The sequence below is a fragment of the Coturnix japonica genome, chromosome 3 (assembly GCF_001577835.2).
Source record: "Coturnix japonica isolate 7356 chromosome 3, Coturnix japonica 2.1, whole genome shotgun sequence".
NCBI classification, from domain to species: domain Eukaryota; kingdom Metazoa; phylum Chordata; class Aves; order Galliformes; family Phasianidae; genus Coturnix; species Coturnix japonica.
The window spans coordinates 89849755-89866247 of record NC_029518.1 but is presented as its reverse complement, the minus strand read 5'-3'; positions in this window follow the sequence as shown (position 1 = coordinate 89866247).

The following is a 16493-nucleotide window of genomic DNA, read 5'->3' as shown; positions in this document are numbered from 1 at the left end:
TTCAAGGCCAGGCTAATGGGGCCCTGGGCAACCTGATCTAGTAAACATGGAAGTTTGGTGGCCCTGCCAGGCAGGGGCGTTTGAGCTTCATGATCCTTGAGGTCCCTTCCAACCCAGGTCATTCTGTGATTCTGTGAACTAGAACAACAACAACAAAAAATGTTACTCTATGATTATTACAAAACTTTTGTCCCTTTTCACCTTAAAAACACTTATAACACTGAAACTTTTATTGGCTTTGGCTGTGAGTGAGTGTAAGAGCACATTTGTTTTTGTGAGATAGGAAATACTTAGCCTCTCAGTCTACCTCATTAAGCTGCACTGTGCTCAGAAGGCAAGTGGAATAGCAGTGCTGTATACTCATATGCATGTCTACAGATATATGTATGTGTATGTATGTGTGTGTATGTGTATGTGTGTCTGTCTGCATGGGGAAGTGTACAAGTATATATGTGTGTATGTATGCATGTATCTAAGTATTTCTGTGCAATGATACCCGCTCCCTGTCAAAGCAGAGTGATGACATTGCTCCCAAATACATCCAGGGATTCTCTAGAGCCATCTTAAGTGGCAGGGACAAAAGCAGTGCTAGGAAGAGAGCTGACTCTGAAACTCAATCCCTGCGTCTGCCTTCCCTCCATACCAAACCATATATATCTGCAGCCCTTGGAGTAACCTCTCCTTGTGGCAGGGGTCTTAGAACCTGCTGCTCCTTGAGTTCCCTTCTAGCCCTAGCCATTCTGATTCTTTGATTCTATGATTCTAACCAGTACACTGCAGTCTATGAAGGCTGTAGCTGTCTTGGAAAAGAGGACTGAAAAGTATAGGAAGGTCAGAGAGATGATGTTAAAGACATTCCTCAATCAGCTTTCTATCTGGTCACTTATCAAGGAGCAGTGAAGCACATCATAGAGTAATTTACAGAAATGCCTCAAACATGTTATGGAAGGCCACAATCCAGCACATTATCCCATGTGTCAGCCAGATGTCTGCTAAGTAAAAGATAATGGTAGCTCCCTGCTGCACCACTAAAAACATGTCTTGTGCAGATTGCAGGAACTAAGTGCACCCTTCTGGTGTTGTGATGAGGAGGAAGGAGGCAGGGAAAAAGGAGGGGTTGTCATCAGATACAACAGCTATGCATTCAGTTTATAGCTATGGATAGGTCATTTATTGCTGTTGTTTTTATTTTTGTTTTGATAGCTGGACCAAAAAGTCAGGCAGAAAAATAGTCTAGTGTGGACTTGTCAAGATCTTTTTGCTGTTGATTAACTGTGTCAGACTCAAAGAGATTCTAAAATGAAAACAGCAACAACAAAACTAGTATAAAAAGCTCTTTAATAAGATTTTTTTAATTATTATTATTTTATTTTTTAAGGGGTAACACTGGAAAAGGGGAAACATAGCCATGAAGCTACCAGTCAGTCTCACCTCTGTGCCTGGCAAAGTCATGGGGCAGATCCACCTGAAGATCCTACAAAGGCATATGGAAAATAAAGATGAGGTGACTGGTGGTAACCAACATGGGTACCAAGGTCAAGTCAGGCTTGACTTGCCTTTTGGTGGCCTTTTAGGGTGGATTACAGCATCAGTAGATAAAGAAAAAACAACTAACATCATCTACCTGGACTGTACAAAGTGTTTGACACTGTCCCACATGACATCCTGGTGCCCAAATTGGAGAAAAATGGATATGATGGAAAGTCTACTTGCTGGATAAGGAATTGTCTGGGTGGTCACACTCAGAGAGTTGTGGTCAACAGCTCCATGTTTAATTGAGCTCCAAAAGTGGAGACTGGTGACAAGTGGCATTCCTCACAGATCAATGCAGTGACTGGTATTATTGAACATCTTAGTAGGTGGCATAGACAGTGGGATGAAGTTCACCCTCAGAAAGTTTGCTGATGACACCAAGCTGAATAGTGCAGTTGACATGCTAGAGGGAAGGGATGCTATCTGAATGGACCTGGACAGGCTTGAGAGGTGGGTTCATGCTAACCTCATGAAATTCAGCAAGGCCAAGTGCAAGGTCCCTGCACCTGCACTGGGGCAATCCCAAGCACAAATGCAGTTTGGGTTGAAAATGGCTTGACAGCAGCCCTGAGTAGAAGAATTTGGGAGTGTCAGTTGATGAGAGATTCAACATGAGCCAGCAATGTGCAGTTGCAGCCCAGGCGGACAACAATATCCTGGCTTGCATCAAGAGAAATGTGACCAGCAGGTCGAGGGAAGTGATTCTGCCTCTCTACTCTGCTCCTGTGAGATGCTACATGAAGTAACATGTCCAGTTCTGGGGCTCCCAATACAAGAACCTCATTGAGCTGTTGGAATTGGTCCAGAGGAGGGCCACGAAGATGATCAAAGAGCTGAAGCACCTACCCTACAATGACAGAGAGAGAGCTGGGGCTCTTCAGCCTGGAGAAGTCTCCAGAAGGACCTTATAATAGTCTTCTAGTACCTGAAGGGGGAGATCTGGGGATGCACTTTTTAGAAGGGCATGTAGTGACAAGATGAGGCTAAATGGTTATGAACTTTAAGAAGGTAGATTTAGAGTAGATATTAAGAGTAAATTCTTTACTGTGAGGGTGGTGAGGCACTTGAACAGATTCCCCAGAAAATTTATGGATGTCTCACCCTGGAAGCATTCAAGGCTAGGCTGGATGAGGCTTTGAGCAGCCTGGTCTAGAGGGAGGTGTCCTTGCCTATAGCAGGGAGGTTGAAACAAGATGATCTTCAAAGTCCTTTCCAATGCACACCATTCTCTGGTTATGATTCTATGATTTAATTTGGAAGTTTAAAATTTCTCTGGCAAAATTATTCACTGTAATTTCCCTAAATACTTATCTTTTTCTTAAGATTACACTTTCTGACAGTTTTTGTAAGACTTAAATCATGCATTTAGACTTTAGGAAGATTATGACATGCCACTGAAGCCTAGCAGACTTACATGGCCTGTGGGCACTCAAAGTAAAAGATATAATATAGAAACTATTACCAGAGTTAATTTGATTCTGATACATTAAAAAAAGACTGTTGTACAGATTTCAAATATCATTCCACTTCTTGCCTTTTGCAGTGTGTGGCTACTGAACCCTCTCCTACACAGATGCAGAAGAGTGGCTGCTTGCTGTTTCTCTTTTGCAGTGCCTTGAAGCAGGGAACAGATTTGAGTTTGGGTTTACAGGGACTAAAATCTGTTCCTTGAGGAGACTTTGAAAGTGGTTTCTTAATACTTGCATTTAGTCTGAACAGGCCAACACAACCAGGCTATCCTATGATAAAATTTGTATTTTGTGTTTTTATGTGTGCTTCAATTGAGGACACATTCTCATGACCTGGGTAGATCTATAACATGTATTAACGCTTATTAGTATTTTGAACAGTGTGAGTATATTATTATTTTTATAAATAGAAAAAATTGGGTTCTGGTAGATTGGAAGAAAATGTACGTAAAATATTTTGCTCATAATAACAGAAGATTTGTAAGATCATTTTCTTTCCACTATGAAAAACTGCTCCAGTCCCAGGCAAAGTATCAAGTTGTATAATGCATGATTTTGTCACAAGTGGCAAGCCCAGGAAGAAAAATGAATTCTTTTCCTTTACGTGGATTCTATTAAACATCCTAAAAGTCTCCTGGTTCCATTTAGACTAACTTTCTTACTGCAAAGTTATCCTCTTCTCTGTCTTTGATGCCTCATGTGTAAGCAGAACATATCTATGCAAAAGTTGACAATAGTGATTTATTAATTCTTTCTCGCAGACAGAAGAATGTACATGGCAATTAAAGATAATTCAGCACTCAAATATGAACAAAAGAAATGTTAATGTCTATCAATAACTCAAGTCAAAGATATGAAAAAGAAAAAAAAAATGAAATAATGAAGTCATTTTCAAGAAGTTTCTTTTAATACAGTATGAAATTTGTAACAGCATAGCCATACAGGGAATGCCAACTTCCCATTTTCAAACTTTCTTTCATAGTTTATACTTTGTTTCTGAGATGCTTAACTGGAAAGAAATATTGCTTATTAATTTTCAGAAAATAAAATAAAAAACCATAAGAAAATAACAACTCACAGTACTGGTCTCAGGATTTATTTAGTTTTACACAGCCACAGAAACTTGAATAATATTGAATTTCTGAGATTTGTATGACTGTCCTAGATATATGGAGAAACCCAGATAATTTATTTTTCCCATTTTCTTTTAGTAATAATGCATTTATTGATGAATTTCTGGTGGCCATCATTTTCAGTTTTAATAAACATGTAAATCAAACAGAAGAGTTGGACAGCTCAAATCCAAGTGTAATAGCCATGTGCTGCACTGCTGGAGACTTTCAGGGTGAGGCTGGACCTGGATCTGAGCAACCTGTTCTAGCTGTGGATGTCCCTGTTCATTGCAGAAGAGCTGGACTAGATGAACTGTAAAGGTCCTTTTCAACTCTAAAAATTCTATGATTCTGTGATTCTAAATGCTTCTTTCTCTTCACTGATGATAAAGGGAATCTAAACCACTAGAAAAGATGCCAACTTCTAATCTGTAAATGCTTGCAGTTGCTTAGATGCATTTGACTTAGATACTTTTTTAGATAGGATTTATCATTTCACAGATAACCTCCTGAAGCTGTCTTAGGTTATAAAGATCTGAATCAGATAATTGCATATGAAGAATTTATTATATCGTTTGGATGTTCATAGACCTGTGGGATAAGACAGGACTGAAGGAACTGGCAGATGTGTTCATCAAACTACCTTCAGTAGTTTATGGTTCTGTATTAAGGTAGCTTCCATGCTTTGTGGTGGCTTACTTAATGTTGTAAAAATTAACCCAAATCAGAAACTATGGACAGTCAGGGTGTAGATTAAATTAGTTATACTTCTTATCATTAAATCAGTAAGTTTGTTGGGAAATATAATGAAAAGTGTGCAATTCTGTATTACTTCAGTGAGTCATGCTCCTCATTTTAAAATTTTCTTAACCCTCCTGTTCACAACTTTGAAGGCAGAATTTGATCTGCACCACCAATCCAATTCCAGAAGCAGCTTCTTCTCAGCTCTCAGTGTGAAGGACATGAATAGAATGTTCATAGCTCTGCAGTTTCTGACTGCAGTAGGCCTGAGGTGATAGGTAGTGAGGAGACATAGAGCCTCTTCTAAGCTAATCTATATGAGCATGCGTGGGTTTAGTTCTTCCAGTTTGTGATGTTCAAGGGGTCTGTACAATGACTCTTCTTTAAAATTCATCATCACTGGTGATCTATTGGACTTTTGTGTTTTCTAGTGTAATTTAAGCTGCAAAGTGAAGAATTACATACAGGTTAGCTTCCGAGCCTTTTTTCCATGTCTTGTTTTTCCTTCCTCTCTGTCTCCCACACCCTAAGAAAAGAATCTCTGGGATTTCCTTTGATGAGTCTAAATAATTATTAGGCTTTCTAAATTTGGTCTTTTACAGTGATTAGCCAAGTCTTATTTGCTTCCTGGGTTTCCATTTCTTGCTTGGGTGTGCCTTGTACTCTCATGTTTTCCCAGGCAGTCATGCAACATTGCAAAAGCAGATTAGTGATGGACAAGGGCATGGTTACTCTGTTAAGCAACATCTAACTGTATGTTATTTGTCAAGATTCCTGTTAAGACATGTTGCTCAGCTTTCATTTTGAAAGGATATGAACACATTCGGTAGCAAATATGAAGGTTACTGTCAATCAAAATTTTAAATGAAAAACTGCATTATTCAAAAACCCACTTCAATCAATACATTTGATTTTTTTTGTTTTCACAGAAATTGAATGGAGTCCAAATTCCCTACAACATTTATTTTACTATATTTCTAGTCATTTTAATTAGCAAAATAAAATTACAAATGAAGATTTGCCATACACCTAAGTGATCTGAGACATCTTTACAGTTTCCAAAATGATTGTCCTCCCAGTTCTGTTAGTTTTAGATCTTATTTTAAAAACACACCGGGGATTTAGGAAAAAATAAATAAATAAATAAATCTGGTATTTTATCCTGCCAAATGAATTTCAAAGCAAGCTCACTTAAATCAGAGATTCCTCCTGAGATTATGGAGAACTGAAGATATACTGAGTATATTGAGTACTATTGAACAATAGCATTAATGAGACAAGTAAGGTACTAGTATGATAACTACCTTTCTTGTATGAAGACCAAGAAATTAGCGTTTAAAATTTACCTGAGTCTGAAATCTTAACCAAAGTCTTTAAATCAACTTTTTAATTTTATGACTTTTTTATTGGCATTTGTTTTGATAGAGTTTATTTTAGAGGGAATCTTTCTACGATTTCTTATGTTCCCAAGTTTCTGGAAACTTCATTTGACTGTTGAAAGATAATGATAGGTCACAATCATAAGTTGCAGCAATTACAGATGCCTAAGTAACTGAGGAAATGCATTGGCATAGACAAGCTTTCAGCAGTGCAAGCCCCAACAGGATTCTGCTTCTGAATCAGACAAAAGGTAACACTCACTGCAAAGTCTGGAGTAGTATAGAGACAGTGTACCTTAGCAGGCAAAGAGATGTGAAACCCTGGAAGCTCCTTGGTCTGTGTAAATCCTTGAAAGGTCCCATTAGGTCTCCACAAACTCTCCAGCAGGAGCAATAGAGAAGAGTAAATTATGCTATTTTATCACTTGTAAGTATAGTGTCTAAAGCATAAAACCTGAGTTATAAAGAAGAACATAGAGCTGTTAGAGTGAGTCCAGAGGAGAGACACGAAGATGATCAGAGAGCTGGATAGTCTGAGAGATACTACTACAAGGATAGTCTGAGAGAGTTGGGGCTCTTCAGCCTAGAAAAGAAAAGACTCCAGAGGGACCTTATAACCACCTTCCAGTACCTGAAGGGGCCTACAGTAAAGCTGGAGAGGAAATTTTGTAAGGGCATGTAGAAACAGAAAAAGGGCAATAGCTTCAAACTGAAAGAGTATGTACCGTAGAGAATAAACCAAAAAATCTAATTTCTTCCTAAGATGAGCTACAGACCTTGCAAAAACTATATGTCTTTTCATCCATGTGTGTATATCTTCTATGCCTGCTTAATCATTAATTCATATAGTTCATTAACTTTGGCTTAAATCTGAGACGTAATTTTCAGGAATACACTATATAAGCATAGAGATAGCAGTGTAGTTTAGGAATAATGCATACAAAATGGGCATGCTGTGCCTCCTGAGCACACCTGACACTGAAATGCCCCTGCAGTCTGCTCTGTGCATCATGCAAGACCTTTGTGCCACCATCTCTGCTGCCTTCTTAGAGCAGACTTAATAAGCGTCTAATCCTATCACTTCACTGTCTACTGTGAGCTTTCAGCCTGTTCCACATCGTGATTTTGTTTCAGCTGTAGAGACAAGAATTTGAGTTACAAATGGTACTATTTAAAACGAATAAACAAAACCAATGGCATTATTCTAGGCTTATAAAGTGATAAGTGGTCAATCCAGAAATTATGACAATGAATGCTGGATAGTGAAATAATAAATCGCACTACTTGGTGTCATAAAGAAGCATCTTAAAATGTATAATGTAGATATTCTAATAGCTTCCACACTTTATATTTTTATATTAAAATATCTGTATAATTTCTAAAGAGGTAAATAGATCAGACAAAGCAAAAGCATAGCAAGTGTACTTTAAATGCAAAACTGAAAATGCTTTGAAAATTAGGAGGTCCCAGTAGCACCTCCATTTGTCCTTGACTTTGGGCAGATAACTCAGTCCCGTGACTATATGGTAAGGCAGTTACTCCATTGAATCCAGGTTTTGGTCCAATGAGTTGCATAGCTAAAATGCCAGCAGAAGCACAATTCATACTATCCTCCAGGTCTGTAGCAGCGTAGTTAACTCAAACCATTGGAATTCAGATGCAGTGATTTGTAGATAAATGAATTTCAAATAATTATGAGGAAGAGATCCATAGCACTGAAATATTTCTGCAACTATGAAAATGTACCATCATGATATCTTTTTTGTTGTTGCTGTTTTTTAGTGTAACTACATATCTACTGGGAGAACTAATGTATTCACCCCATGAAAACATTATATTATGCTTCAAATTAAGACCAGGAAATTACACATTTGGATGTTCTGAAAAGCCACTGAAAACCTTTGGACTGATAATCTTTTCATCACAAAATATGGACACTAAGAAGCTGATCTCCTAATTAAATTCTACTAGTTAATTCATGATATATCATTAAAAATTTAAAATCCACTTTTTTTTCAAGTACTTTTTTCTTGTATTAATTATCTAATCACAACAGACTCGACTGATTAATAGTCCTTGTAAAATGTGTTTTCAGCATGTTGGAAAGGTCCATATGGTTAGAAAAATTGTACTTATTATGGGAATTATTGCAAGAAGGCCTAGCCCCATTAAATGCTAGCAGGGTGCTTAAAACAGGGTATGTAGAGTTTTGGTGGAGGGTGGAAAGAAAACCATGAGGGAACAGAGAAGGGCTTTTCATTATGTTTGCATCTGTAAAATCTCTCAGACTCCATGTACTGTGCATAGCACAGAATAAGCATTTTGAATGAATGCTCTGTCTGAATTCTCATTTAAAAAGTAGATGTGCCAGAAGTTCCTATATGTATTTTCATTATTGTAATGACCTGATGGTGTGCTCTGCAAACAGTCCGGAGATAAAAATATGCTGTGAATTTAATTTATTATCTAATACTAACTCAATTAAATGACTTGACAGTAACTGTGATGAATATTGAGAAATTCTGTGTTAAACTCCAGTTCATGGGAGAATATATTTAGTAATCGTTGACTTAAATAATGTCCATAAACTAAACAAAAATAAAATAACAATAATAAAAAAATCCAGTTTAATAATACTAATATTCCTGAGTATGAGGTTTTTTTTTTCCCCTGCCTACTGCACACACATTCTAATAGTTTTTGAGTATTTGATAACACATATTAGCATGTGTTTCCATAGCTACCAAGACAGATACAGATGGGTTATAAGTGCATAAAAAATTACACGTATTTCATTTGTATATATAACATACGTAATTTGACAGTGATACGTCTGTGATATGTCTGTATCATATATTAGGATTCATGCAGTTGTGTGCCCATAAATTAGATTCATGTGGCCCAATTATAATTTGTTTCCTACAAAACAGTGATGGAGCCACAAGATTTCAATCAGTATGAAGAATTCAAGCTTCAGAATTTCTTAGAAGCAGAATTCAGAAAATAAGTCTTTCTCTCTGAACTAGTGCAAAATTTAATTGAGTGAACTTCATGAAGAGTTCCAAAGCCATAGTTAACAGCCAGTAAAACAAAATATAAGTATCTAAATATCACCTCAGTGTTAGACAAATCCCTCTAACTCAAGTATACCATGACAAGTGTATGTATAGTACCCGTGTGATTAGTTTGAAAATTATGAAAACAATGACAAAAACTCATCTTCTCCTCACACAGGCTAGTAATTTTGTTTGTTTGTTTGTTTGTTTTTCCTTTCATCAGCTTACAAGCTCTCCTTTGCCAACATGAGAGATAGAAACTTTTATGAGGAAAAGTTGATTTGATTCCAGCATCTGTGACTTGATATAAAACACTATCCATTGTGAAAATTCACAGTAAAATCACTGGAGCTAGAAATTCTGTAATAACACTTACAGATAATGCCAAATTCTGTAGCAGAAGTCAATTCAATTAACAGTGTAACTTAGTCCTTATTCTCAGAAAGAACTTTCACAGAATCATAGGGGTTGGAAGGAAACTCTGTGGATCATCTAGTCCAACCCCCTGCTAAAATAGGCTTTCTACCATAGGTTGCACAGGCAAGCATCCAGGTGGGTTTTGAATATCTCCAGAGAAGAATACTCTACAACCTCACTGGGCTGCCTGTTCCAATGCTCTGTCACCCTCATAGTAAGATCTTGCTCATCTTTGTATGGAACTTCATGTGTTCCCATTCATGCCCATTGTCCTTTGTTGCTGGGCATAAGAGCTTGGCTTTGTTTGACTCCCATGCTTTAGATATAAACAGTAAAAAGATCTCATCTCAGTCTTCTCCAGGATAAACACTCTCAGGTCTCTCAGTCTTTCCTCATAAGAAAGATGCTTCAGGACTCTGATCATCTTTGTGTCCCTCCTATGGGCTTCTTCTAGAAGATCTCTGTATTTTCTGAATCAGGGAGCCCAAAACTGGACACAGTATTTCAGAGGTGGCCTTACCAGGGCAGAGTTGAGTGGAAGGATCCCCTCCCTCAGTCTGCAGGCCACACTTTTTAATGTACCCTAGGATACCATTGGCCTTGGATGCATGGACACACTGCTGGCTCATGGTAAACTTGCTTCCCAGCAAGAGACCCAGATCCTTATCTGCATAGCTCCCTTCCAACCTGTTCTAATTCATGCAGTTATTCGTTCCCAAGTGTAGGACTCTACACTTGATTTTGTTGAGCCTCATCAGATTCCTCTCCACCCAACTCACAATCCTGTTCAGATCTCACTGAATAAGTAGCACAGCCTTCTGTTGTGTCAACCACTCCTCCCAGCTTTATATTATCAATGAACTTGCTGAAGATGGACTCTATCCCTTCATCCAGGTCACTGATGAAGATGATGAACAAGACTGGATGCAGTGAAGACCTCTGGAGAACACCACTAGGTACAGGTCTCCAACTAGCCTCTGTGCCACTGACCACAACCTGCTGAGCTCTACCAGTCAACTAGTTCTCAGTCCACCTCAGTCTCTGCTCATCTGTCCCATGCTTACTAAGCTTTAATACCAGGATGATGTGGGTGACAGTTAACTGCTTTGTCAAGCATAGTGACCACATCTACAATCAATCTTATCTTGTTTGTAAGAATAAAGTTCTGCAGCCCATCTCTCCTTGTATACTCATCTACCACCTGTGTCAGAAAGTTATCTTGATGCTTTGCAGGAACCTCCTGGATTGTGTGTGCTTGGCAGTGTTGCTTTTCCAGCAAATATCAGGGTGATTGAAGCCCCCAGTGAGAACCAGTGCCTGTGACTGTGAGGCTACTTTCAGCCATCTTTAGAAGGCCTCAGCAACTTCTTTCTCTTTGTCAGATGGCCTTTACTAAGCACCTAGAGCAGTGTCAGCCATATTAATCTGCCCTTTAATTCTCACCCATAAACTCTGCACTTGTTCATTCCTAAGCAGAGCTTGATACATTCTAGCTGTTTTCCAACATAGAGAACAACCCTAATGGCTCAACTTACTGCTGTGTCTTTTGAGATTGGACATAATCTTCCGTGACAGCATTGCAGCCAGGCAAGATGTCCCACCATGTCTTCATGACTGCAATGATATCATGGCCCTGCAAACAAACACAGATCTCCAGATCTTCCTGTTTATTCCACATGATGTGTGCATCAGTATACACTTTGTTTTCCATCTGTCCATAAAACACAAAGGGTAACAGTGCAGTAATCCTCCTATTGAGAGAACATTTAATTGTCATCCTAAATTCGTTTTCAGTTTAAAATTAATTTTCAAATATGTGATTATTTCTTCAAGTGGGAATATCGTGATTTAAGAGCACATTTACCAGAAATATTAGAACATATTTATACTAATCTATACAGAAGGACACTGAGGAGATTTTGGACACACTCAGATGAGACATTCTTGATGCTGAACACAGCTTCAAGGAAAGAAATTCCATATAGTAGCCAATTGTTCATCCCATTTATTTCTTCCCATTGGCTATATGTGGAGTGGCATCCTAATTGAGTGTTAATGAGGAGTTAATTAGAATTAAGTGCTTCAATAACAGTTGGTAATTATTAGCTTTTTTTTTTTTTTTTTTTTTTTTTTTTTTTTTTTTTAGGATGGGACAATTTAAATCTAAAGAAGTAACCTAAAATTTTCAAAACAGGAATAAAACAACTAGAAAAGCCATTAGTTCTTCCTAATCTCCTCAAGCCCTGAATTTGCATTCCTTTGTATGGTAACATTTTTATTAGTTTTTTAGATAGTACTTACTGGAAACATGTCTCTCCTGCCTATCAAGAGGAAAAGGCCTTTCCAGGTTTTCAGTAAGGCTTTTATATACATCTTTCACGACTGTGTTTCATCTGTGCTATGAAGAAGTTATTTCTACGAGAGCAAATATGTTATTAAGTAAGTGACCATGCTCATCCTATTCTCAACCCATCTGCTGAGCCTTGCAGCTGGGATATATGCATACACAGGGAGTCTAGCATGTTTCAGGAAATGGAGCTTGAAAGCAAACTGATTTCCCCTAGGTCAAAAGACACCTGCTAAGTGGTAATGGCTTAAGGTTAGTGTGGAACTAAGCTATGTATGGCCCAGCGACCACATCTGAGATATTTTCTATTCCTTCAATCAGAAAAAAGCTAATATGTCAGTACTACCTATTGTATTTTCAGGCATTAGTGAGACTAGCTCTTTTAGTTGATTCTATCTGGGCTTGATACAGGAAAATGAAACGCTAAACAGGGAGATGTTGAAGAATTATTTTCTTCATGTTCTGTCGATTATGACAAAAATTAACAGTATATAACTCAAAAGAAGAAGAAATTACAGAATAAGAAAACTCCCACATACAATTTTTTCAAGTGGCTAACATTTCTCTTGTACAGTTTACATCTAGAAACAAGGTTGATATATTCACTCTTTGAAATATTTTATGGATATTACTGTTAAGGAATGGAGGAACATGATCACTTTTTGACAAAATGAAGAAAAAGTTAGATAACTTACTTAGTCCCCCAGTTTCCCTTATGATGATGAGGCCTGATCAGTCTGTAAAAAGTCAGAGCTGAGAAAGTCTGTTATAGGATTTAACATCTGCGTACAGAAGACTGCAGCGCTGCTGAGAGCTGCTGCTGAATGTGCATCCACATATTTAAGTGGGAACTTAAAAAAACTAGCCATTTTAAGTCAGTCGAGTTGAAAATTTAATCCTAAAATGCAATAATATTAAAAATAGTAAGCAAATTTGAGTTTTACACATTTCATATCACCAGGAAGTGATATGATGCTCAAACAATTTTAAATACTAAAAAGTAATATTAATTTAAGTATGAGTTCATTTAATTGACTTCATACCCAGACGTGATAAGCATGTGATACTAAAATGAAGATTGTCCAGTGTGGACTTCTGAAAGATGAGATGCTAAACATGATTACTAAAAGCAACATCATTTAGATACTGTACTTACAATTTTGTGAGACATTTAACCTGACCATCACATACTATATTCTAACACAAAATTAATGTAGTGCTAAAATGTGGTTGACTAACAACACCAGTTTGTAGCAGGGTTTTGAAGAGCTCTTTCCTAACCTAAGCTATTTGTGATTCTATAATAAAATTGGAAAATTATATTTTGTCTCGAGCACAGGAATGAATAGCTGGAGCTGAATATTGGTTTACTCATTCTGATGTGCAGAAAGCAGGGAGACCAATTCAACTCTATTCACATAAAATTATACTCATTTTTTACCTGAGCATGTTACCTGTACTGTAGTGACAGAGTATTCAAATTTAATGTGGAAGAGATACAGTGATCTCACGTTGTTTCCAGTATTCACAGAGGAGTTCAAGATTATTGCTAACAATATAATATTTTTTTGTGTGTTTGTGTGTATTTGTGCGTGTGTGTTGTGTTTGTGATAAGTGTTTATCATCAGGATTAGGAGATTCCTACTAATGTCTGTAAATCTACATGGTAATTACCACTCATTTTGCTAGCTTAGAGTATCCAAAATGCTTAGAAAGGTCTCTTTATAAAAATAAAATATTTGCAGCTCTAAATGAAGATGGCATGGCTGTGTTGACTCAGGCTTAAAAGGAAAGGAAAAAATATATATATATAGCATACTACTGGATATGTAAGTACCAATACAAACTGGAGAATGAAAGGACTGAGTGCAGCCCTGCTGGAAAGGACCTGGAGGTACTAATGAATGGGAAGCTGGACATGGGTAATCAACATGCAGCCCAGAAACATAATTGTATCCTGATCTGGAGCACAAGCCTTATGAGGAATGGCTTAGGGAGCTGGGATTGTTTAGTCTGGAGTAGAGGAAACTCAGGGGAGAACTCACTGTACTTTACAACTTCCTGAAGGGAGGTTGTGATGAGGAGGGGCTTGGCATCTTTTCCCAAGCAACAAACAGGCCCGAGGAAATGGCCGCAAGTTGTACCAGAAGAGGTTTAGATTAGACATAAGAAGAAACTTTTGTTCTCAAAGAGTGGTCAGGCACTGGAATGGCTGTCTGGGGAGGTGATGGAGTCACCATCCCTGGCAGTGTTCAAGAGGCGTCTGGATGAGGAGCTCCGAGATAAAGTTTAGTGGTTTGCCGTAGCTGTGGTAATGGAAGGACAGTTGGACTAAATGATCTTGTAGGTCCTTTCCAGCCTTGTGATTCTATGATTTTATGAATCAAAACAAGCAAGGCCAGCAGGACAAGGGAGGTGATCCCGCCCCTTTAATCTGCAGTGGTGAGGGCTCACCTGGAGTACTGCATCCACATAGGAAGTCCTCAGTTTAGAAGAGATGTAAACCTGTTGGAGTGCATCCAGAGAAGGGCCAAAGATATGATTCAAGGGATGGAATACCTCTCCTGTGAGGACAGGCTGAGAGAGCTGGGGCTGTTCAGTATGTGAAGCTAGAGTATGTGGAGCTAGAGGAGAGAAGGGGACAGACTTTATCAGGGTCTGTGGTGGTAGAACAAGGGGAAATGGTTTCAAACTTAGAGTGAGGAGAGTTAGGTTAGATATAAGGAAAACATCTTGTACATTGATGGTGGTGAGGCACTGGAACAGACTACTCATAGATGTGGTTGATGCCCTGTCCCTGGAGACTTTCAGGGTGAGGCTGGACCGGGATCTGAGCAACCTGTTCTAGCTGTGGATGTCCCTGTTCATTGCAGAAGAGCTGGACTAGATGAACTTTAAAGGTCCTTTTCAACTCTAAAAATTCTATGATTCTATGATTCTAAGTATTTACAGTTTCTAACTCAATGTTTAAATTTAGATGGCGTGGATGAAGTGTCTTGTATATACAATTTTTATATTCTACCTCAAGACTTATTCACCTTAGTGAACCAGAGTGTTTATAGATCCTGGAAAAATTACTGTTGCAGAGCCTGTAACAATAAGAGTTTCATGCATACAAAAAGTATACATTCGCTTATATGGCTATGTATGTATACTTATATGCAACCTGTTTTTACTGATGAATATGTAAAGAATTGGATATTATTTAGGTCTAATGAATCACCTTACTGATATATAAAAGATGTTCCCAGAGTATCTGAGCTGGAGGAATATTGCCTTTATAAAGCTTACTTCATGAATCATTTTGAGAATGAAATTATTAATGACCTATGAAATTTTTTGAAATTTTTTATTCAAGCAGGAAATGCACTCAGAGCACAGCAGATATAAATGAATGGTGGTTTTGGGGGAGAGGGGCAGGGAAGGGTCGAGAGAGGGATGAAAAAATAGTGGAAGGCAATCTGGATAGCTGGCATTCAATCATGCAGTTGTCTGAATAAGGCTCAGTGAACCTGATCTCAGAGATAATAGCATTAACTATTTTAAATAATGAACAATGTCAATCTGAGGCCAACAAGCAATCTTGTAAGCAGCCAAAACAACAAACAAAGGATGAGGATATTTTATGGATAAACTGCTAAAACAGTATTCATCTGCTGCCAGGGAAAATGAAGGAAGTCTTGCTGAAAGCCCATTGTATAAGGAAGAGTGATAGCATGTCATGATCACGTGATGATATGTTCTGGTGGCAAGGATTACAATGGGAAAGAAAGGGCAAGACCTGTACTTTCATAAAATAACTTGTACCCTGATATGCAGGTAAATCTGTCACAGAGGGACTGACTTCAAAAAAGGGATCATCCTTGTTTGAAGCCCTTTATATGTAAGGGTCTGATTTTCAATAAATGGAATGTAACACATCCACTCTGAAGTGCTCATCCCACAGCAAGACAGACTTTGGAGAGCCCAGACACTGAATAATACGTACTTATTATTATCAGACAGGATCTTTGAGGTATTAAAATATAAAATGATTTACAATGAGAATGTAAGAACATCAGTGCTGGGTCATTACTAGTATCTGCCAATTTCCTGTGTTTGAGAGCAGACAGATGCTGAGTAAAAAGATAGATAATACAAATAGATTGAATACACATGAATGCTTTCTTGTAATGGCCTCTCACCTTCTAGAATTCTGTATTTCAGCCAATTTTAGAGCACTAAATTCCACATTATGGTCACTGTAATGCATTGGTGTGCATATATACTTCTCTCTCACTCTCCCTTCTTCTCTTTCTGTGTCATTTGCTCCAAAAATAATCCCTCCTATTTATTTCCAATGAAATCAGAACAGATACAAAGAGCATAAATACACTCTTTGACAGGGAAATTCTCAGCTACAAAACTGCTTTTCAGCATAGTCACATCCATTAGCTATG